Source organism: Haliotis cracherodii, unplaced genomic scaffold (genome assembly GCF_022045235.1).
Source record: "Haliotis cracherodii isolate W230 unplaced genomic scaffold, xgHalCrac1.p SCAF_5, whole genome shotgun sequence".
Classification (NCBI taxonomy): Eukaryota; Metazoa; Mollusca; class Gastropoda; order Lepetellida; family Haliotidae; genus Haliotis; species Haliotis cracherodii.
In genome coordinates, this window is record NW_027266308.1 from 13,708,951 (window position 1) to 13,735,813 (window position 26,863).

Here is a 26,863-nt window from a genome sequence, read left to right on the forward strand (position 1 = left end):
CATAATGATAGGGGGAGCGGTGGTGTAGCCTTGTGATTACAGCGTTCGCTTGTCATGCCGAAGATCTGGGTTCGATTCCTCAAAAGGGACAATATGGGAAGCCCATTTCTGGTGTCTAATGATGTGATATTCATGGAATATTGCTAAAAGCGGCATAAAAACATACTCATAATGATAGGCTTTAGCAGGGTAAAAAGCAAATAATATGAATAAATGTATATACTATTACCCACCACCTACTTACTGATTATCAAATTTCACAATGATAGATAACAAATTGCTAAAAAATGGGCCAACCTCTCAAATTCAATATGGCTGCAATTGGACTATGCTTAAAATCAAATCAGCATTATGTGAGCATTTTGATTCGAGGAAAATGGTTAGGTGAGCTAAGAAACAGTAGACATAGGTCAATCATATACACTATTTTGACACACTGGTAGAAATAGGATGTTTTAATCAACTGGGGTGCAGACAACTAGATTTAGTCTCAACCACTAGCCCATAGAACCAGCTGGTACAGTGGGCAAGTATGCAATCACACTTGTCAATTACAGTCAGATGAATCAATGAAAACCTCACTATTCAATGCCAATTGCAGTTATCAATGACAATCACACTGATCAATGCCCAATCGCACTAATCCATCAGAATCATACTAATTGATGACAACCATACTAATGCAGCTATGATTAATAAGTCAGCTAGAAATGTGGTTTCATCCTAAACCTAGGGCTTTGAGGCTCTGGGCCATGTTCAATAATGCAATCTTAGTGCCACAACTTTAGTAAGTCTATGTTGAAGTATGGCAGCTACGATCATCACAGCACTACGACTATAGTAAGTCTATGTTGAAGTATGGCAGCTACGATCATCACAGCACTACGACTATAGTAGGTCTATGTTGAAGTATGGCAGCTACGATCATCACAGCACTACGAGTATAGTAGGTCTATGTTGAAGTATGGCAGCTACGATCATCACAGCACTACGACTATAGTAGGTCTGTGTTGAAGTATGGCAGCTACGATCATCACAGCACTACGACTATAGTAGGTCTATGTTGAAGTATGGCAGCTACGATCATCACAGCACTACGACTATAGTAAGTCTATGTTGAAGTATGGGAGCTACGATCATCTTAGAGCTAAGATTGCTTTGAGGAATCGGGCCCTGGTTAAGAATGCTGCAGGTCTGTTATTACAGCAAATCATTCACTATTTTTCAGAAAAGTAGAATTATAATATTTAACCTTTTTTGGTGAACACTCTATCCACAGATGGATGCAATATCTATCAATAAGACAACATAATTTAAAACTGATTTTCAAAAATCAATAGACATGTAAGCATTTTCGTTCCACTGATGTCATACAGTGACACAATGTCATGCCCAAACGCTGCAATGCAGCTTATTATGGTATAAGGACCAATTCAGCAACACTGAAATTCACCCTTGCCTAGGTCAAGATGGGAGAGCTGTAAAATGGGACTTGATTCCCATTTTGTTTGATATATATTGCTTTATTTTTTGACAATTTCACGAAAATCAAGATTCTTGGCTGATTCTAATTAAGGATAGTTTGTCCGACATAATGTCATAAGAACATTTACATATACAAAAGTAATTCAAAACAATACCAGCAGCCATCCAATGTGGGTACAATGCTAAAAGTGTCTAGGACAAACTTGAGGATGGCACATCATATCCATAAAACAGGATGCCCATATTTTCATAACTACTTCTGAAGTCATAATACCAGTACAGCCTTTTACACGATCGATCATTAACTCAAATCATCTTTGGCTTATGACATGATTTCACTTTTATAAATCAAGGGAAATACAGAAAACCTTCAGGACAAACCCCCGTGACTTCACCCCCTTCAATAGCAGAAGATGAAACTGGATTAGCAATTTGAATGAAGAATATGTTTACCCATCGGGCAACTAAAGATTCTCATCAATTTGTAAGCTTTGCCATAAAGCTTAATTGTTCCAATGTAAACAACATAGAATTACCATCGGCAAATTACCTGTGATATTCAGATTTCTGTTCATTAAACTACTGCAACTCTGGGGTTAAACATAAAATTATAGGAAATCCTAAAATTGGGGTTCTGTCAACAGTAATTGGTAAACAATGTATTTGTAGCTAAAAATCTCTCATTAATAGAAGCAGGGGGTACGTATTCCGCCACACACTGACCCAGAGCTTTACTAGGCAGCCATCAATCCCCCAAACTGGCAGGGAATCCCCTAAAAGCTCTATGGCTACGTACATCAAAGGCCTGGCTAGCTGATGTGATTGAGGCAATTTCCTCAACTGTTTACCATGCCTGGTTCATTCACACAGATTCACACAGGGCTGGGGCACAGGAGGGTGTTTCCTGAATGATGTACTACATTCACACAGATTCACACAGGGCTGGGGCACAGGAAGGTGTTTCCTGAATGATGTACTACATTCACACAGATTCACACAGGGCTGGGGCACAGGAAGGTGTTTCCTGAATGATGTACTACATTCACACAGATTCACACAGGGCTGGGGCACAGGAAGGTGTTTCCTGAATGATGTACTACATTCACACAGATTCACACAGGGCTGGGGCACAGGAAGGTGTTTCCTGAATGATGTACTACATTCACACAGATTCACACAGGGCTGGGGCACAGGAGGGTGTTTCCTGAATGATGTACTACATTCACACAGATTCACACAGGGCTGGGGCACAGGAAGGTGTTTCCTGAATGATGTACTACATTCACACAGATTCACACAGGGCTGGGGCACAGGTTGGTGTTTCCTGAATGATGTACTACATTCACACAGATTCACACAGGGCTGGGGCACAGGATGGTGTTTCCTCAATGATGTACTACATTCACACTGATTCACACAGGGCTGGGGCACAGGGAGGTCTTTGTTCGTGACATTTCACTAAGGCAGTACGTCTTTTCATAATGGTATCTTACATTGAAAGAGGTCTTTTTAGAGTGGTATCTTACATTCACAGATGTCCTTTTGGAGTCATATCTTACATTCACACAGAAGCAACCAGAGATCACTGGTTTGAATCCACATTTAACCCCAAGTATGATTCTTGGTTTGTCAAACCCCATCCAGAAAGACCCGCGATAAGTACCATTTAAGATTTGCCTTCAACACTGAGCTAAAACTGTATTAAAACTGACATACTGTTCAAACGTATTACTACTGACATACTGTTCAAACGTATTACATCTGACATACTGTTCAAACGTATTACAACTGACATACTGTTCAAACGTATTACAACTGACATACTGTTCAAACGTATTACATCTGACATACTGTTCAAACGTATTACATCTGACATACTGTTCAAACGTATTACAACTGAAATACTGTTCAAACGTATTACAACTGACATACTGTTCGAACGTATTACAACTGACATACTGTTCAAACGTATTACATCTGACATACTGTTCAAAAGTATTACATCTGACATACTGTTCAAACGTGTTACAACTGACATACTGTTCAAACGTATTACATCTGACATACTGTTCAAACGTATTACAACTGACATACTGTTCAAACGTATTACATCTGACATACTGTTCAAACGTATTACAACTGACATACTGTTCAAACGTGTTACATCTGACATACTGTTCAAACGTATTACATCTGACATACTGTTCAAACGTGTTACAACTGACATACTGTTCAAACGAATTACAACTGACATACTGTTCAAACGTATTACATCTGACATACTGTTCAAACGTATTACATCTGACATACTGTTCAAACGTGTTACATCTGACATACTGTTCAAACGTATTACATCTGACATACTGTTCAAACGAATTACAACTGACATACTGTTCAAACGTATTACAACTGACATACTGTTCAAACGTATTACAACTGACATACTGTTCAAACGTGTTACAACTGACATACTGTTCAAACGTATTACATCTGACATACTGTTCAAACGTATTACATCTGACATACTGTTCAAACGTATTACATCTGACATACTGTTCAAACGTATTACATCTGACATACTGTTCAAACATATTACAACTGACATACTGTTCAAACGTGTTACATCTGACATACTGTTCAAACGTATTACATCTGACATACTGTTCAAACGTATTACATCTGACATACTGTTCAAACGTATTACATCTGACATACTGTTCAAACGTATTACATCTGACATACTGTTCAAACGTATTACAACTGACATACTGTTCAAACGTATTACAACTGACATACTGTTCAAACGTGTTACAACTGACATACTGTTCAAACGTATTACAACTGACATACTGTTCAAATATATTACATCTGACATACTGTTCAAACGTATTACATCTGACATACTGTTCAAACGTATTACATCTGACATACTGTTCAAACGTATTACAACTGACATACTGTTCAAACGTATTACAACTGACATACTGTTCAAACGTATTACAACTGACATACTGTTCAAACGAATTACAACTGACATACTGTTCAAACGTATTACAACTGACATACTGTTCAAACGTATTACATCTGACATACTGTTCAAACGTATTACATCTGACATACTGTTCAAACGTATTACATCTGACATACTGTTCAAACGTATTATACATCTGACATACTGTTCAAACGTATTACATCTGACATACTGTTCAAACGTATTACAACTGACATACTGTTCAAACGTATTACATCTGACATACTGTTCAAAGCCATACTGAACCCAAGCCACTCACTCACTCCAATGACTGCGAAGAACTATTTCAACCTTACGTCAAATCAATATTTAAGCCACACATGCAACCAAATTAAATGACACTAACACGACTGTTTCAAAAGTAAGGTGCATATGGCATAAATTCTCCTTTATTCAAAGGCAATGGTGTTTTTTTCTGTTTGAAAATTATCCATTTGAACATCATCAGAAGTGCTCATTTGCATGTAAAAGATACCAGTTACATCATGTCTGAGTTACTGAGCGTGTTTTCAGTCCAGAAATGATTGATCTGACCATAAAAACAATGATGCTTAATAAAACCGATGTGTTCATCAAGACAAAATTGCTGCGTCATTTTTTCATAAAAAAAATATTTATAATATACAATCTTTTTGTCAGATGACTGCTTCAACATCGATCATATTTTCTGTAATAAGCAAATTAATCTCATCTATCCATAGCCCATAAATTGCCACCCACTTTTTTCCAAAAACAGTTTTTACAGACTGAACTGGAATATTCTTTGATCATAGTCTCCTATAACAAACAAGCTCAGCATTAATCGATTCATATTTTGCCATGTGTAGCAGTGAAAAATGTCAACATATTTCCATACATCGAGGAAATAAAAGCAACAAAATCTTTCAGAGATCATAAAGCGCTTTCTTGTGTACGACACTAGCCAATAACTTAAATATTGACAAGAATATATAAGCAATTCGACAGAGAAGCTTCAACATTATTTTCGGTTTCCATTGTCTTTCCAAAGGAAGTAAAACGTTACGTAAAAGATTGCTTTGGCCAATCAATACGCAGCAACAATAGCGATCAAAGTTAGGCTGAATGGCTGTGGTTCTACCCAGAATCCCTGGAGTTCAATCTATAGCGACCTTGGTCAACTCACTGATGCCAACATTCTCCCACTGTATCCTGCTAGCTTCTTTGTTCTCTAGATCCAACTCAAAACAGTATCTAGCCGAGTTAAAAAAAATCCAGAGCCATTTTTTCATCATATCTTGATCTGTAGTCGACGTGTGAAACTACTTGTTCCAGATAAACATGCTCAATGATAGGAAGAACCTGGTGAGGTGGAATATCTATCTAAATCATAATAAATTATACTTGATAATCTGAAACCTAATTTTTTTTGCAGTTTAAAGTAAATATTCATATCTGAAGTAAAAATGTTTGCTTTTCTTCCAAGTGAAAGCAATTTTTTCAATAATTTATTATCTATGTAATTTTTATCACTGACTGTCTATATGGAAGTTATACCACTCTTCTTAGTGCAAATTACACTGGAGCTGGCGCGGTGGGATAATGGTTAAAGCGTTCTGCTGACAAGCAATCAACCAAAACACGAAGCCTGATCACCAGAATCTACACAGCTTCCTCGCAGACAGCACAGGTTTCTGGAGACCTGTTCTAACCCATCTTCCCTAGGCAAGGGCATCCACTAGCCTTTATTGATAAAGTTTTGTTTCCACCCTTGCCACGTCAAGCCCACTTTCCTGTGCTAAATATGATTGGACTATCTCACATATTGATAGTCCAATCAGAGACCTTTTCGCAAAATCAACATCCATGATTGGTACACCTTCGTATGAAAGTTATTTACCACTGCCTGTCTTCATTGACATGTATACGTCTTTTTAATCTTTTAAACCACTTAACGATTGCCTATGTTTGAGGGATGAAATCGCTGCCTATCGTAGTCACCATCTTTGTGAAACTGTACAAGATCAGAACAGCGATCTGATTGGATATCACGTTTTCATTACAAGGGGCACAGCTCGTGATCTATGCAAAGTAGCGCCAGGGTCGAGCCATGAAAAGTGGCCTTGATGTGGCAAGGGTAGAAACTAGGCTTTGATATAAGATTTTCCACAGACTGGTTCCTCATGTGTTTAATACATCAAATTAGAATAGTACATGAAAATGACAAGGCACTTATTACAGAATAACAGGATTTTTAACCATTCATAATTATCCACAAATTCCACCAAATCTAAAAAATGTTTCATGGTCCACAGCATTCAATCAACCCCCTCCTCAACTTTCTGACAGTTCCATGATTAATTAAACTAGGCTAATTATTTTGTATATCATAAACCTTTGTATATAATTACTTTTCACAAGGCTATCTTTCCAAAATCTAATTTTCTGCATGGCAAAGCAGCGGGTAGCAATTTACTAAAAGCAGCAGTTTACCCATGATGGAGAGTCATCTGCTTCAATTAATACTGCCAGCATTCTACTTAATTACAGCCTAATGGCCAATCACCATCACAGGAAGGAGCTGCCAGAAGACAATTGAGAAAACTGCACTAGCTTATAGGAGCATTGTCTGTCTAAGATACGATATGGAGGTAGAGCCATGATTGGCATGGTGTGATGGTGTACCGTCCAGAATGTCCTCCCTCCATAGTGCTGTGCAGGTTGTGTCGACCACTGCCTGCCTTCTAAAGTCTTTGGTCATTTCTGAAGGAGGCCGAGTCTACCACTGCCCTGCCAGTGGCTCAGGTAGTGTTGATCTATTAAGTTCTTAATTTGAAACATATCTGATTTACTTCATTAACTGGACAATTTTCAAACTGTATTCCACAACCAGATCAAGTGCTAAGACGATTGTAACTCCCAAACTTTAACATAGGCTAATGATAATCCTAGTGCTAAGATTGTCTTGTGGAGGAGAGTGTTGGGTGGGGACTCTGGGGTGGGAGAGTGGGGTGGGAGCGAGGGTTGGAGCGTAGGGAGATTTTTGGGCGTGTGATGAGATTTTGCTAATTTTCAGAGATATTTCGTCTTCACACAGTGAGGAAACTGTATTTGATTTTTGGTACTTCTCACTCAAATAATGCTGCAAGTTATATCACCAGATTATATTGATATTTCCTCGGATATCCTATTTTCAAACATTAATTATTCCACTTCGAATACATGTATTTAAAAATACTGGCATCAGTAATAACAAAAAATTACCAAATTTTGCCAATCGGGGATAAAAAAAATGTTGCGCACTCCACCATTGTAAGCTGATGCAAAGCACCATGCAGTGATATAGGAATAAGTTATGCACAGTAAGAGATAGCACGCAATGTTGCGAGTATGCAAATCGCTGTTTTGATTGACAACTTTTGACAATTGAAAAAACTAGCGTGTAAGTTTTTTATTGACATTTTCAGGTACCGTTGATAAATTTATTCAGGCAATATGATTTTTGGGGGGTGAAAGTTAGAGTGATAATGCAGATAAAACTATTCAAAGTTATGCGCGATTTTCAATTGTGCTGATTGAATGTTGATGCGATATCTACGACAACTATGCGAGAATATCGCGGAATCGCGGCCTAAGTCAATCCATGATATATACTTTAGATACTCCCTGTAATGGCAATCGCTATGGTGATATGATAATTTATAATTTTATCATTTCATGAATAATAAAGGCCATTTATATTGCACAATATTTCAACACCATACAGGCGTATGCTCAAAGAACTGCATTATCATTTCAGAATTTGAGGCATTTGGCTTGAAGTGAAATTCATAATCACAAGTTTTCAAAACATGATATGGCAGTCAAAATCCAATCTAATCTGGTTTACAGGCAAGGAAAAAAAGACAATTGCATCTATTATGTCATTTATGATAACAATTACTGGCTTATTGCATTGAGAAACTGTGGCGGGTGTTACTGGTTTATGCCACTGATAAAATATGGAACATCCAACATGAGATCATAAATTAGTTTTCTATTTTCAGAAGAACTGAGCCAAAAGTGGCTGAATTGGCATCACAGCAATCATTCAAGAAACCCATAAAAGAATTATCAGCACACTAAACCATATTAACAAATATGTTCCTAGTTAAGTCCTTTTGTGAAACATGCCAAGTGCCAGAAGGAAAATGTACTCGTAGTCTGCAGGTTTGGCACCAACTGTATGTGATAGTAGTTAGTGAGAATGGTTTTACAATATTCCAGGCACATAACAGTAGTTGTCACCAAGAATGGGCTTCTTACTTTGCACCCATAGTGGAAATCAAACCCAGGTCTTCAGCAAGACAAGTGACCGCTTTAACCACAGTACTTCCCAACCTCCCTGTATGTGATAGAAGTTTACTTGATCACAAAAGCTTTAAGATTATTTGTTTTCAGTCGACAGTTGTCACTCAAGATTGATTAAAGACTCCTTTCCGTCAGCTTTAAATTTAATCAATATATTTGTAAGGTAGTTTAAGGAAACAGCATTGTCCATATTTACTGAACGAGCAAACTGGTAGACATATATAAGTGGTGGCCAGGCTCCAATGTTACTAGCATTTGCTAGTTGGCCAGCGTATTTGTGACACCCTTTATGTTTTGCTAGTTGGCCAGCGTATTTGTGACACCCTGCATGTTTTGCTAGTTGGCCAGCGTATTTGTGACACCCTGCATGTTTTGCTAGTTGGCCAGCGTATTTGTGACACCCTGCATGTTTAGCTAGTTGACCAGCGTATTGTGACACCCTGCATGTTTTGCTAGTTGGCCAGCGTATTTGTGACACCCTGCATTATTTGCTAGTTGGCCAGCGTATTTGTGACACCTGCATGTTTTGCTAGTTGACCAGCGTATTGTGACACCCTGCATGTTTTGCTAGTTGGCCAGCGTATTTGTGACACCCTGCATTATTTGCTAGTTGGCCAGCGTATTTGTGACACCTGCATGTTTTGCTAGTTGACCAGCGTATTTGTGACACCCTGCATGTTTTGCTAGTTGACCAGCGTATTTGTGACACCCTGCATGTTTTGCTAGTTGACCAGTGTATTTGTGACGCCCTGCATGTTTTGCTAGTTGGCCAGCGTATTGTGATACCCTGCATGTTTTGCTAGTTGGCCAGCGTATTTGTGACACCCAGCATGCAAGGCTGATGTGTACAAGGACATCGATATAAGTTCGAGATGGTCCACTGCACATTTCACAGGTGTTACATGAAATTTAGACTTTAATTGCCTCTTTTATCATGAAAATATCTCTTACTGTGTAGAAAATGTACTGAAAATGTCATTTATGATTTTGATCCACTTTTTAATGATGTAACCTTCCAACACAAACAGGAACTATACCTACTGCACCCCATGTAAGTGCCTGCATTATCTGGCACTTTTGTTTGTTTGACTGTCTGTTGTTTAGTGCTGCACTCAGCAATATCTCAGAAATAAATGAGTCTGGACCAGACAATCCAGTGATTTACATCAAGATGATCAATCTAAGCATTTGGGATACAATGGCATGTGTCAACCAAGTCAGTGAGCCTGACCACCTGACCCTGTTAGTCGTGTCTAATGACAAAGATGGGCTGCTAAAGCCCAGCTCTAACCCGGATCTTTATGGGGACCATCTGGCCCAAGTTCTTGTATTGTTGTATCTCTACTGCTGCTTCTTTTGTGCAGATGGGCAAGGCACGACCAATAAGTAGTTTTATATACCACTGTAAGCTATATCATGTATTTCCATTTGCGTTTCTTCCTTCAACAGACTAGGTACAGAAGCTGGCCCTGAGCTCGGCTGGCCCAGTGGTACAAGGTGCTGCTTTGGTTGAAATTTGATTCAATTTCCATATTCAGCCCTTGCTGTATCCTCATAATACCCCAAAGTGGTAAACATTAAGTTGACATGCTGTGATTTAAGTACTGTTCCAAGCATGTAGTTCACAGTTCAACACACTTATTCAAAGCAACTACAGTAAACATTGACCACGTCCCTGGTCTAGTGGTAGAGTGTCCACCCAGAGAGCGGAAGGTCCAGGGTTCAATTCCCGGCCGCGTCATACCAACAGACGTTAAAAGATGGTACTTGTCTGGCGCTAAGCATTAAGGGGCTAAACAAGGACTGGTCAGCTCAGAGTCAGTATACTGTGTCTGAGTGGGGTATTCATGTTAAACTGTGGCATGGTATCTCAGTGGGCTAGCACTATAAATCGGCATCAGTCCGGACAAGTACAAGCAGCCACACACACACACACACACACATCACTACATAATAAAATCTCACAGCAGTGGTTGATTTCCTATGGTTCTCAACAAGCCATGCAATATGACCTGTATACAAATTTGGAAACAAGCTTCAAGTGTTCTTATTAAGCCATGCAATATTACCTGTATACACATTGGGATACAAGCTTCAAGTGTTCTTATCAAAACATGCAATATGACCTGTATACAAATTGGGATACAAGCTTCAAGTGTTCTGACAAAGCCATGCAATATCACCTGTATACCATGGGAGAAAAGCCTTAAGTGTTCTGATAAAGCCATGCAATATGACCTGTATACCATGGGAGAAAAGCCTCAAGTGTTCTGATAAAGCCATGCAATATGACCTGTATACCATGGGAGAAAAGCCTTAAGTGTTTTGATAAAGCCATGAAATATGACCTGTATACCATGGGGGAAAAGCCTCAAGTGTTCTGATTAAGCCATAATTGCTTAAGGAAAATCCATACAGTTGATTCTAGTACAGTCTCAACTGCCCTCAGTAGCCTCTGTCATCCTAACCTTATTACACATCTCATAACTGGGCTCATCTGATGCCCAGTTATTCAGGCCTACAAACTACATCTTTACCAACACCACAGACAGTCAAGGATATGCAATAGCTTCACCATCACTTCAGTCAAACAGTAATATACATATGTATTTAGCCTTATTCTTCTGCCCCTTTTTCCAGTCTCAAAGACGCATGTAAAACAATGGCTTACAGAAAGTTAATGCCACGTTCGGGTAATGATCATCGTTGGTGTGTGGGTAAAACTATCATCATTCACACAGCGTAATTGGTGGCATTCGGTTATCAGCCTCATTTCAAAATCGTCTCCATTTCCGAATTCAATGTCGTGTCCGCGTTCTCGGTTATCCGCGAGCAGACACAGTGGACGACATAGAGCAAAAAGTGGTTCCACGATCAATATTCCTCACTCCCTACGATATGTCGTCGGTATCTCTCCCTCCGACTTGTCAGCTGACGACAATGCTTGTGGTGTCACTCAGCTCCACTGACCTACTAAGCATGCTTAGCAAATTACAGAATAACGTCATTTAGGCCCACAGTGGAGGCCTGGGAAGACCTTCTCACAGATTGAAGTCTCTTTAATGCTAATACTGTCATTACTGCTATGGCATAGTTACATTACAATTTGTAATGACGTTTAGACATATCCTCCTGTGGCATTTTCCTGGACTCTTAACCATAATATTTGAATATTGTATGAATACAATTAAATGTGTTTGTGTCCAATTGTAAAAGTGATGGTTTTGTGTGTAAATGTTTAATGAATATGAAATAAACTGGTCCCGGGTTTTAGTTAATTTCAAACAGTTTTCAATAACATGACAATCATGACGATAACATAATAATTAAGTGAGTGAGTGAGTGAGTTTGGTTTAACGCCGCTTTAAACAGTATTCCAGTTATATCACGGTGTGTCAGCTTAATGTGGGAGGAAAGCCCGAAGTGATGCAGGTCTCAGACATTTACCACTTCGGTGAAACCCACGAGCACGGGTATGGTGATGACAAACCTAGAAACATAATCAGGGCGAACCGGGATTCGAAACCACAATCATAGGTTTCTGGCGTGCCCAAGGGACGCAATTCTGCACAGTGAATCGCGGCGCCTTAGACGACTGGGCCACCCGTGCCCCCTAATAATTAAGAGAGCTTATATGACATGCAGTGTAAATATACTAACATATTATTATTCAGAGTGCAAACATGAAATACAGTGCACATGCATTCATGTAAAAAAAATAACTGTTCCTGTTGTAAAAACAGTTCCTTTGTTCAAATTTTTCTAAGGGAATTATTTCCATGGAACAGTTTTTACCATGAAAATTTTTCCACAATACATTTCGATGGCTACATTAATAACACATTATCAACAGTGTAATTATGATGCTAGCCTGCAAGTCTTGGCTAGTAAAATTGCACCTGGGATAGTGTAATGGAAAACGATTTAACCCTCCTGGACTGTCCAAAATAGAACATTATTTATTTTACCTTTTGAGGGACAAAATGTCCACGGCTGGCTTTCAACAAATTTGTGTTTAATATACTGCATAAAATGATAGCTTGACAGAATTTGGGATTAAAAAAACAACCCAAATTTACTTACATGCATACCCGCCTTTATAACCATAAAGAAAGGGATAATTCTTATTTCTTGGAAAAGGTTTTTCCCTACTAACCACCAAGATCAGAGAGATACTGCAAGTTTCCAACACATTTATGCCAAATGTAGAAGATTTGTCCCTGAACCGACTTTAACATTTCAGTAATGTCTACACAATCTCACCGGTATATTGGTAATTTGGTTTCTCCATTTTCAGTTATTTTAGTTCACAGAAAAATGTTTTGGAAAACTAAACATGTCATGGCAGAAACAGTGATCGTGATACTGTGCACTAGGGCCCCGTTCCACAAAGCGATCTTAGCGCTACGACTATCGTAAGCCAGTGTTAAAGTATGAGAGTTACGATCACCTTAGCGCTAAGATGGCTTTGTGAAACGGGGGTCCTGCTGATTGAAGTTCCCCAGCTCAGTAAAGTGCACTGATTGTTCTGTAATCTAGGCCGTTTCAAACACTGTTCAGCCTTTACATAGCTATATATGCAGCAAACTGTTGTCAACGTGCTTTGATGTATTCCTAATTGGAGTGGGACTACATTAATCCAGTTTTTTCAGTTTGAACATGTAACAATACCCCTAATATGAACCACATTAATTACCAGATACAGAATAAAAAATGAATTCTTTTTCACACAGCAACAGCTTGAACAGTACAGAATTGAAAGCCTGTAACTCACCAATAACCTCGGCAACATTTACATCGTATTCTATATCCAAGGTTGGTGGTACGATCCCTGTCACATCTTATCAAAGATGTCAAACGATGGTACTTGTTGTTACCCTGCCTGGTGCTTGGTATCAAATTGATAAAATAAGGACGGGTCTGCTCGGAGTCATTAAATGTGTGTAAGTGGGGTATCCATGTTATCTCTGTTGACAAGTACTATAAACCGACATTAGTCTGGCCTAGTACAAGCAGCCAACGCATACACATATTCATGCACATCGCAATAGAAGTGCAATAATCTTGAATGCAATGTTAAACCCCATTTCACCTCACCACCTCCCTAATATAAACTGATTACAAGATGGTCATGGATTCCAAGATGGCTGCCAGGGCCGCATGGCCCGTCAAAATGAACTATCGTAATGGCAAAATCAGGTTCTGATTAACTAAAACACTAGCCGCTGTCTGGACGTGTGTTTGGCTCATTTCTGGTTCATTGTGAAGAGCAAATTAATTTTGATGTTGCTATGGATATGTCCAAAGAGTATTGGAGGTGATTGAAAAATGTAATTATGGATCTGATGTGTGGGAATGCTTCATAGGGCTGTGATGCTTTGCACTAGAGGTAAGTGCAACCACTTGTGGCTGTAGCGTTTACACCTTTACTGTCAATCTTTGTCAATCAATAACTCCATTAGACTTCCTCTGAAAAATATTCTTACGTAGAAAAGGGAAAAACACATTCAGGCTTATTTCTATAAGAAATATTTGGAAACATTTGTTGAATATCTGATAGGCAAGGAATCAAATGGATTAACACTGTTATCATCATAACATTCTATGAGAAATATTTTTTTAAATCTTCAATTCCAAAGATATTTGTTAACTGAGTTATTACAGAACATTTCACATGTAATTAGGTTGAGTGGGTTCAACAAATCTGTTACAAACAACAGAAAGATTGTAGCCAAATATTGTTGGCTGAAAAATGTGTACATTGATAGCCTTCTTAAGAATTCACACTTGTCAAAAGATTTACTTTATAAAGATAACACTCATGGGGGCTCTGGGTTAGACTAGGTCCCCAGCAACCTCTGCTGGTCGTAAGAGGTGATTACACAGGGATTCTGGGTTAGACTAGGTCCCCAGCAACCCATGCTGGTCGTTAGTAGTGATTACGTGGGGATTCTGGGTTAGACTAGGTCCCCTGCAACCTTTGCTGGTCGTAAGAGGTGATTACGTGGGGATTCTGGGTTAGACTAGGTCCCCAGCAACCTATGCTGGCCGTAAGAGGTGGGGATTCTGGGTTAGACTAGGTCCCCAGCAACCTTTGCTGGTTGTAAGAGGTGATTACGTGGGGATTCTGGGTTAGACTAGGTCCCCTGCAACCTTTGCTGGTCGTAAGAGGTGATTACGTGGGGATTCTGGGTTAGACTAGGTCCCCAGCAACCCATGCTGGTCGTAAGAGGTGGGGATTCTGGGTTAGACTAGGTCCCCAGCAACCTTTGCTGGTTGTAAGAGGTGATTACGTGGGGATTCTGGGTTAGACTAGGTCCCCAGCAACCCATGCTGGTCGTAAGAGGTGATTACGAGGGGATTCTGGGTTAGACTAGGTCCCCAGCAACCCATGCTGGTCTTAAGAGGTGGGGATTCTGGGTTAGACTAGGTCCCCAGCAACCTATGCTGGTCGTTAGAGGTGACCAAACGGATCGGGTGGTCAGGCTATGACTTAGCTAATACCATGTCATCATACCCCTTTGGCATGGATTGTTGTAGACGATATGAATCACTGGACTGTCTCATCCAGACTTGATTATTTACAAACCACCTTTATATAGCTGGAATATTGCTGAATGCTATGTGACACAACAAAAAGAAACAACTAAGGATGAAATAGTTTCTCCCGACCCAAAATCTGTTCAAGAAGATTCGACTGATGGTTGTTTTCCTAAGGTCACATTGTTTATGATAAACTGTTAAGGGAGTTTGGACTATTTCCAAGTTTCAATCACATAACATTACATTTTAAGCTGGGGTTTAAGCCATGTGTAGAGATTTATAAACGAAAAGCATCAGAATATCATGGTGTCATTGTGTGAGAGCCATAACAATGAAGTGATCAGACAGTGAAGGGTCGGAGAGATGGTGTCTTTGCACGACAGCCGTAACACCAAGGTGTTGCGCCAGTAAAGGATGGTGTCTTGATAAGAAAGTAATAACACTGAGGTGAAAAGTATGAGGTTAAATCATGTATGCAGCTGATGCCACATAGCCATGACTACAGAGGCAGCCATAACAGCAAGGAGACTGTGGGATGGTGTCTGTATGTGACAGCCATAACACTGAAGTGATGAGACAGTGAGGGGTTGGAGGGGTGGTGTTTGTGTGTGACAGCCATAACACTGAAGTGATGACACAGTGAGGGGTCGGAGGGGTGGTGTCTGTGTGTGACAGCCATAACACTGAAGTGATGACACAGTGAGGGGTCGGAGGGGTGGTGTCTGTGTGTGACAGCCATAACACTGAAGTGATGACACAGTGAGGGGTCGGAGGGGTTGTGTCTGTGTGTGACAGCCATAACACTGAAGTGATGAGACAGTGAGGGGTCGGAGGGGTTGTGTCTGTGTGTGACAGCCATAACACTGAAGTGATGACACAGTGAGGGGTCGGAGGGGTTGTGTCTGTGTGTGACAGCCATAACACTGAAGTGATGAGACAGTGAGGGGTCGGAAGGGTGGTGTCTGTGTGTGACAGCCATAACACTGAAGTGATGAGACAGTGAGGGGTCAGAGGGGTTGTGTCTGTGTGTGACAGCCATAACACTGAAGTGATGAGACAGTGAGGGGTCATAGGGGTGGTGTCTGTGTGTGACAGCCATAACACTGAAGTGATGACACAGTGAGGGGTCGGAGGGGTTGTGTCTGTGTGTGACAGCCATAACACTGAAGTGATGAGACAGTGAGGGGTCATAGGGGTGGTGTCTGTGTGTGACAGCCATAACACTGAAGTGATGACACAGTGAGGGGTCGGAAGGGTGGTGTCTGTGTGTGACAGCCATAACACTGAAGTGATGAGACAGTGAGGGGTCATAGGGGTGGTGTCTGAGTGTGACAGCCATAACACTGAAGTGATGACACAGTGAGGGGTCGGAAGGGTGGTGTCTGTGTGTGACAGCCATAACACTGAAGTGATGAGACAGTGAGGGGTCGGAGGGGTTGTGTCTGTGTGTGACAGCCATAACACTGAAGTGATGAGACAGTGAGGGGTTGGAGGGGTGGCGTCTGTGTGTGACAGCCATAACACTGAAGTGATGACACAGTGAGGGGTCGGAGGGGTTGTGTCTGTGTGTGACAGCAATAACACTGAAGTGATGAGACAGTGAGGGGTCGGAGGGGTGGTGTCTGTGTGTGACAGCCATAACACTGAAGTGATGAGACAGTGAGGGGTCGGAGGGGTGGTGTTTGTGTGTGACAGCCATAACACTGAAGTGATGAGACAGTGAGGGGTCGGAGGGGTGGTGTCTGTGTGTGACAGCCATAACACTGAAGTGATGAGACAGTGAGGGGTTGGAGGGTGGTGTCTTTGTATGACAGCAATAACACCGAGGCTATGAAACATGGAAGGGGTGGTGTCCCACATCCTACCTACACAGCTACTGCTACACTGAAGTAAATACAGAGGCCAATCAATACTCCACAAATTACGGCACTGGATCATACAACACTGTCCTGTGCAATGCTGCATCAACAGCTGGTATCACTGCCTTTACTACACATGCAGGGAACAATTAGCCAAACTTGCCTATCCCTTGGAGAATTTAAAAGATATCATACCACAGAAAACAGATGTGTAGATATGTTACCCTGTGTATGCGTCCTGTCCAATACCCCTACACAAACAATAATGCTCACCTGTCTGAAAAACATTTCCCAAATATGCCAACTTTATGATGTCTTAAATAACTACATCCAACAACGATTGTGTTGATAGTTTCTGCATAATCCTCTGTGACAGTGCCAAGTTAGTCTTATCAGTACAGTAATATGTAATAGAATCTGCAGTCTGCAAGAAACTGTAGCAATAACATATAATATATAATAATATTCAAAAATATCAGAATAACATAAACCTCGTTTTCATACCTCCATGTCAGAATGATGAGATCTGATTGGTTCACATGATCTTGATCACATATGATGTATCCTGCCTAGGAGGGAAATAAATTTCTGAGTGGGTGACTAAATCCCCTGTACCCCGCCATGAAGAAGACAGGCTGCACATGGGTTTCTGAGTGGGAGAATACAGTCCTTATACCCCGCTTCTAGGCAAAAAGCTGCATGCTTTTTCCGAGTCAATGAAAGTCACATGACATAGCACAAGTTAACCACAGCTCCATCGAACAGCTGTTTTCTATCAAATACTGTTCAGCATATACACAAACACTTTGTCCTGCCGCCAGTACTGTTCAGCATATACGGAAACACTTTGTACTGTCGCCAGTACTGTTCAGCATATACACAAACACTTTGTCCTGCCGCCAGTACTGTTCAGCATACATACAGAATCACTTTGTCCTGTCGCCAGTACTGTTCAGCATATACACAAACACTTTGTCCTGCCGCCAGTACTGTTCAGCATACATACAGAAACACTTTGTCCTGTCGCCAGTACTGTTCAGCATATACACAAACACTTTGTCCTGCCGCCAGTACTGTTCAGCATATACACAAACACTTTGTACTGTCGCCAGTACTGTTCAGCATATACACAAACACTTTGTCCTGTCGCCAGTACTGTTCAGCATATACACAAACACTTTGTCCTGCCGCCAGTACTGTTCAGCATATACACAAACACTTTGTCCTGTCGCCAGTACTGTTCAGCATATACACAAACACTTTCTGTCGCCAGTACTGTTCAGCATATACACAAACACTTTCTCCTGTCGCCAGTACTGTTCAGCATATACACAAACACTTTGTCCTGTCGCCAGTACTGTTCAGCACACATACACAAACACTTTGTCCTATCACCAGTACTGTTCAGCATATACACAAACACTTTGTCCTGTCGCCAGTACTGTTCAGCACATATACACAAACACTTTGTCCTATCATCAGTACTGTTCAGCATATACACAAACACTTTGTCCTGTCACCAGTACTGTTCAGCATATACACAAACACTTTGTCCTGTCGCCAGTACTGTTCAGCATATACACAAACACTTTGTCCTGTCGCCAGTACTGTTCAGCACATATACACAAACACTTTGTCCTGTCACCAGTACTGTTCAGCATATACACAAACACTTTGTCCTGTCGCCAGTACTGTTCAGCATATACACAAACACTTTGTCCTGTCGCCAGTACTGTTCAGCATATACGGAAACACATTGTTCTGTCGCCTGTACTGCAGACAGGATCAGGTGCTCTGGATCAGTCAGGACGAGCAGCAGGTTTGACGAATCAGGGGCACCTGCTATTCCCATCAAACAGCTGGCTGCACCCAACTGCCAGGCTAGAGTTGAATTGTAACCATTAAGATTGTACACTTCAAACATTTTCTGTCATATTGCATTTCAAAGTAACATGTGAGTAGTGTACCACCTGCCCAGCTCTTTCTCCTCAAAGACATTTCTACAATCCACTAGTTAGTCTGGTGTGGAGATTCTAGGGTAGAATGGAAGCCAGCACCCCTTGCTTGTTGCAAGAGCTGACCAATGAGTGGTCATGATCAATGTACAACTGTGCACCATTGAACTCCAACAGCTTGGATCGTTGCTCATGCTGTCAACCATGTGATAGCTTGAAAGAGATTTGATTTCCTACAGGCATAAACCAACATTCACTCACTCATGCTTACATGTGTTATAAATAATGCTCCCGTTGGCCAGAGAGGAGTCTGAAATTGGGTTGTTTTTTCCTGTCAAACTCTGCTTGCATAGTTTTCACGGTACTGCACCTATCAGAAGGGACATGATTTCATGAACAGTGTCCATAACATCTTCCCAAGGCAAAGTTTCCATCCTTGCCGAACTACGCTGGGAATTCCAAGCCCAATTGAAGTGTGACCAGTGGCTGCTATGATGTCGATCATATTGACTAATCAGATTCCATCTCTCATATCACTTGCACTTGCTTCTAACAAAATATTGGCGCCCAGTCAAGATGATCTGATCGATAAGCAAGATCTATATTGTAGTAAAACAGGTCTTACCCTATGAAGAGCATCAGATCACTTGAGCACCATGAAAAGATTTGCAAAACATCTATCAACACCCAGTTGACAGTACACATGCTTTGCAAATCCTGCAGTCGACCGAAATCTGCATGTTGAAATCCATGTTGTTTACAAAACCGGATGTCAATTTCGTTATGCATAGGCTCGTTAGTCCAGCCAAACTGTAACCCTGGAATTCCAGCCTAGTTCAGCAAGTGTGGAAACTGGTCTTTCATAGTCAGTTAATGCCCTTGCCTCAAGAAGATGTGTCCGTAACAGCCAGCCAGCAAACATGTGTTCCCAAGACACCCAGAAAGCAAGAGTCTGTTTGACATGAATTGGCCGCAAAAACAGATACAAACAGATACAGATACAACTACAAGTATGTGTTTGCCTCGATCACCATGGAAACGGGAAACATTCAGAAATGGCCAGAACATCACATATTACAGAGCAGAATATTCTAATAATTTTGTTTTGAAGGAAAAATGACAGCAGATGGTGGAAAATGGAACACAAACAATGAGACAATGCCCTCCTACATCCCTGACGAGGATGAATTCCACTTTCTAATTACCTGAAAAGCATTCACTGATTTATGAAAACATTATCTACCATGTACACACCATTTATGTGTTGATATAAACTGTTTTGTATAACTTGTTTCAATCGAAAAGATCTATCTGCATTTACATAATTATGTTTTTTTTGCTACAAAAGCATAAATTAAACACATGAATGTGTAGCATTGTATTGTGGTCCAGAGTCTAAAATAAAAAAATAAAAAAATTCAATTTTGAAGGAATAACCTAATTCTTTGTTGTTTTATGTGATCCATAGTTAATGCATTCAAAATCAACACCACAAATAGGTTTGACATGTCCGTTGAATCGTTATGAGACTCTTCCTAAGGTGTCCTTGATGTCATTGCTATGGCTAAAATCTAATGAAATCAGCCCACCACCATCCCACCTTAAACATCCTTCTTCTGAATAACACACGCAGAAAATGGGTATGTTGTTGATCATTCAACCTGCAAATTTTGTGTTTGCAATCTTTTCATGCAAGTGGTGTTTAGCCTCTAACCCTAGACGATGATGATATCTGCTGTTCGACCAGCTAGCCTCTAACCCCTTTAGCCCAGCCAGAGAGTCTGAAAACATGGCTGGGGGTGATTGAATCCTCTATTGCAAGGAACTGGGGACACTAGCTGTCCTTACAAATGACTGGTTTCACATTCAGGCACCCAGATACAATTAATGGCAATCATATCAGCACAGGCTCGTCCAGCGGTGTCTTTGTGCTTTGGTCAAATGAAAACCCTCTTGACTAGTAAGTCTCTCCTTGTTCGCATAATAGTTTATACTTAATAAAGATACACTGATAATTGGCTTCTTCGAGGATAATTCCTGATACAGATTAACACTGATATGAAGGCAAGTCCTTCTGGTAATGCATAGAGTTGCTATGGTGTATATAACTTCATACAGTGTTATATGATAAATAGATATTTGGATATTCCTATTAAACTTGCTTCCCCATAATATTACTGAGTAAGCGAGTAGTGAAATTGACATTCGAAGCAACAATCATAGGATTCTGGCATACATAAGGGGCACAACTCTTCACATCACAATAAGGCACCTTAGAATACTAGAATACCTTAGTTCTTGAACTAAGATGATGATGATGATGATGATGATGATGATGATGATGATGACTAGTAAGGCTAGTTCCTATGCTAACACTGATATTATTTTGCAATATTTTGAAATACTTTTGGACAATAATAATGTCTGGGATATTTCCTTTTTTACCTTTATATTGAACAATTGAGCGACACTTCTTGATACAGCACCACAGCCCATATTGACACACACAGCTGTAGTATTGATACATTATCATGATACAGTATTCAAAACATGTACTGCAAATATACCGGAATATATGTGTTCACACATCACTGAAAACATCCTATTCACACATTCAATTCCTCACAAAATTTATCCGCAGTGACCTTCACATTACAGAAAGCATCATATACCACGATATTGGAATATAATTCCTTCGTCAAACCACCTGCATTTAGATACCCCTAATCAGGCCTTCAACATTCCTATACGGAAAAACATCGAACAGCCGGAATGGGTGAACTCTCCTGAAAGGACAAAGCAGAATTCAAGGTTGAATTTATTTACAAAATTGGACCATGCCGCCTCCAATTTTGACCCAGCGAAAAAACTGTAAGACAGGGCCCAAAGAATGCTGCATCTCACCCAGCATCCCCCTTGCAGGGGAACCATGGAGGGAGCTCCGTCATAATAAATTGAGATCAAAATGAGCCATGGTATTGATTCCTTCAACTGAAACTGTCCTCCCTCTACTGGCGTTCGCGACTGCACATCCCGATGCTGGAAGTCAAGTTGTGGCCAGCGGCTGTCTGCTACACCAAGAGGACGACACACAGAAATAAGTCAAGGACAAATGTTGAAGAACCTACAGGAAATTCAGCTTGTGTTGAAGATGGGTGTAAATTAACCTTCTGTTGACCATGCTGGTATTTTTGCCTTGTGGGGAGGAGTAAAGTGTAGCTGGATCTCAAAGCACACAAAATTTCGGTCTAAAACACTTATGGTAAAGATTTAATCCCGTGGGTTGAATGCAAGTGCTTTGTAACGGATGCATCTGAATCCCAACAAGACTAATACATACAGTTTCAAGTGGGAGAAAATTTATTATACTATCCAGTGCAGAGACTGGGAACTTGGAGCAAACAGTACTTAATGGTACCTACTTAACACTGGAATGTGATGATGAGGTGATATGTCAGTATACTGCCAACTCGGCTGCAAAACAATGCATCAATATACAATGGATGCCTCATGATATCAACAATAATGTGTTCTCAATCTATACTGACAGGTCTGAAACCTCTTAGCAATTAACACAGCATCATATGCACCTCAAATGTTGAATATGAATAAGTCGTAGAGCACCAAGTCATGACAAAAACCTATTGTATTAGAATCTCGATTTATCATCACATTCTACATTTCGCTATCACCTCTTTGAGTGATGGCTAAGTGAGCTGATGTGACCAGTTTTCCCTTGAGTTGTGTCCCTTGTGTAACTCTGGTACCCGGGTCGGGTGGGTACTGAGTAGGACCCGGGTACCCACAGGACTACCCGGACCCATGGTTAATCACATGATATATTGTTTGATGACAAAAATTATCTAGAACTCTATGGTAACACTACAAGTCACTAAAGTTCGCATTTCTTTCTGACTATGCACCCATTCCTTCTGATTTTTTATATGGTTGAATAAAGATATAACTAAATTCGACTCCAGTGTGTGAGTGACCAGATTGTTTAATAAATGTATCTAAATACGTTTTGCCAGGGCTATGCTAAAATTAATGTTCCCATTCAGACATTTTGAGACATCTCCTGAGACCTACAGTGGGTACCCGGGTAGGGTCGGGTAATAGGGGGTCAGGTATCCGGGTAGTAAATTTGGACTCATCCCAGCCCTCGTCCCTCATATGTCTGTATCAGCAGGTTGTGGGTTAAGATATGATCCTTGGTGCAAAGGATCAGGTGATCAGACTAAGTGACTTGAGTGTGTGTGATCGTACCATAACAGCATGGATCACACAATATCAATCACTAGATAGTCTTGTCTTTACACAATAAAAGAAAAAAAGTACCAAAAAACAACAAATAAAGAAAAAACAAACCCCAAAACAATGCTATAAACATCTACTATCTGCACTTTGGCTTTCAATCACAAAAAGCTGAAACCCTTTAATGTAACTAAAATTCATGTCTTGAACTCAAAAAAGATGACACGCTGTGATGTAACTAAAATTCAAAGCAGTGTCCATCTTCGGTTATTGATTCACTGCCCAGTGGTCAAGTGGAGTGTTTGCCTGACGAGCTGAGGGATAGTGGGTCAATCCCCATCCACATCATAACAAAAGACTGGTTGCTTCGGAGTCGGAATGAGGTATCCATGTTAAACTGCGGCATGGTATCTCAGTGGGCTAGTACTATAAACTCAGCATCAGTCCGGACTAGTACAAGCAGCCATCCACATGTGCATGCATGTTGCTATATAAGTGCAATAATCTTGAACGTGATGTTAACCCTCATTTCACCTCCCCTCCCCTCACTGAGAATGAAACACTAGCGATCACCATCAAACACCTAACACTAGACCACTTCATACCACTTAATGAAATCAGATATGAAAGATTTGTTAAACAATTAATAATAATTACGCCGAGTCAGCAATTGGAGAACATCAAGCAGCAGCACTAGCCTGAATGCTGAGTGATCTGATTGGTGAATCTTTTGTCGGGCGAGATGTATTGGTTTCACACACTGGCTTTAAATCATCTCTAAACGCTGTGGATAAAATTGATTTTCCATCCCCGTATTATGAATCAAGTTAAAAGATTTTCTTAACAAGATCGGCAGCTGATTGTGGTTTATTGCAGGGTTTCTCCCAGTGAAAGATGAAACTATTTCACTGCATTGTACAGAATGGATCAACAACTCGGATGTTTTTTCAAACTGAAATAATAAATTCCCAACAAAGTTTTACAAGTTTTATTGTGAAGCACTGTCCAGTTTATTGATTAATACTAAACAGCTGCAAGGACAGAGAAGGGAAAACATACAGACACAAATAAACAGCTGTATTTCAAGCAACATCAATAACAATAAATATCATAAAAAAAAAAAAAAATGACAGATGACTATTGACTGAAAAAGGGACATTTTTTAAAAAGAATAATCTTTTTCCTTTCTTCCGGTAGCAGGCTCTGATGTGTCAAAGTCATTTTAATTCATTAACAACATCTGTTTGACTTCTATATTTAGCATTCTGCACTTTCTGTCTAAATCCAGCTGATGGTTTTATTTAAAAAAATAATATAATGGATCTCATTTAATTTAGATTACAGTTAATCTGGAAATTCTGGCTTCCAGTGAACTCATCCAGATCTATAAATTGTTGGAACAATATTATTATAATGTTTATAAACTGCAAGGCAAAAGACGTATCACTTGTAAATTGAATTTGACCCACAAATTACTTACATTATCAAAAAGTTACAAGGCTGAAACCGGTTGCCAAATCAGTGAAATCTTAAGGTCCAAAACACCACTACAGTACCCATATCAAATACATCACCATCGAATAACCTGTTCTTGTTGGTGTTATTTTTTGCCACCTTGAAACATGGGTGTATTCTTTCTTTTGGACGACCTCCTTGGTCTAGTAGTAGGGCGTCTTCCTACAGAGTGGAAGATAGGGGGTTCGATTCCCGGCCAGGCAATGCCAAAGGATGTTACTTGTTGTTACCCTGCCTGGTGCTTGGACAAGGTCTGAGTCCATATACTGAGTCTGAGTGGGGTATCCATTTTAGGTGAGTGAGTGAGTGAGTGAGTTGGGTTTAACGCGGCTTTTAACAGTATTCCAGTTATATCACGGCGTGTCAGCTTAATGTGGGAGCAAAGTCCGAAGTGATGAATGTCTCAGACGTTTACCACTTCGGTGAAACCCACAAGCACGGGTATGGTGCTGACAAACCTAGAAACATAAAAGGGGCGAACCGGGATTCGAACCCACAAACATAGGTTTCTGGTGTGACTGGGCCACCCATGGCCCTGTATGCGTTATAAACTGTGGTATGGTGTCACAGTGGGCTAGCACTATAAAACCAGCATTGTTCTGGACACCCACACACGCACGCACGCACGCTTTATAAAAGTGCAAAAACATTGAACTCATGCTATATAAGTGCAATAATTTTGTATGCAACGTTAAACCATGTTTCATGTCACCTCATATCAAATTAAAGAAGAAACAATGAGCTACACAATTTATCTGTAATTATTTACTTTCCCAAGCAAAAAATCCATAAACAAAAAAATAATGTCCTAAACCCAAGGGTGACATTGTACAAAACAACCTTACCGCTACGACTGTCATAAGTCTATGTTAAGGTATGCGAGTTACAATCACCTTAGCGCTAAGATGGTACACTGATAGCTTGGTCCTCCCCTCCCGGGTCTTGCCAGCCCATTTTTCAGGTAAACACGAGAAACCTGGGGCTGTTCAGGGCTGCAGCAGACTGTATCTTTGATGTGATCTCAACCAAGAGGTAAATCACATGGATGGGAGTATACACTGAGCTGGCAAATATCAAATCCATATCACAAGATAGTCTCGAGAGGCAGCCAACACAAGGGATATCTTGAGATGGGGGATATTTCAAAGGGATAACATGTGGCTACCCTCACTGAGTGCACTGCGGCCATCACAGGACATTGGCAAGTTTCTCTTCCTGCATGGGGTCTAGCTATGTAACATTGTTGAAAGTGCCTGTTGTCTCAGCAGCTGGTGCTGTATTGGATGAAGATGACATTTAATAATCACCTTCTTCACTCTCCTTCTGCCAGGTAATGTTTTCTCATAAATGACCTCTACCTCATGATTGTTAAAAGATGAAACTCAAGCCTTAGCAAAGTCATATCTAAGTATCTAAAGGCAAATGTTAGAGAAACAAGCGTATAGTCGACAAAGTCATCTATATCCCCCGCCTTTTTAACACGTTATGGTCCCAAACCAAGTAACTGACCCAACATTTTTCTTAAGCCATGTCAAAATAGTTGCAATGGAAATTCTAAAATAAACATTTATAAAACTCCTAAATAGCAAAAGGCACCAGTTCAGCATAAGTCTGATAGACATGCAAAGTTTTGTAGAAAAATATTTAACGGTTTCTAAGTAATGCTCCGGAAACCACGCATACGGAACACATTTCTATATCCCCCGCCATCTTCGTTGGGGCGGGGGATAATTAGATGTGAGAACCCATAAGCGATAATTTTTTATCTTAAATAAGAAACGGTATGAGTTTCACCTAATACACTTTTGCTTGGATATTTTTCCAATTTTAAGATGTTACCATTCAGAGAATGTGATGAGTGCTTGAAATCTGGCATCAGTTATATCCCAGCATGTCGCTGTATTGAGGTTAGA

The 26,863-nt window shown here is 40.3% G+C and overlaps 1 protein-coding gene across 3 annotated transcripts in view; it reads right to left on the reverse strand.

Moving 5' to 3' along the window:
* Positions 1-26,863, reverse strand: part of LOC139444305 (regulator of G-protein signaling 7-like) — a 148,008-nt gene that overhangs the window by 75,385 nt on the left and 45,760 nt on the right. The window lies entirely within an intron of this gene.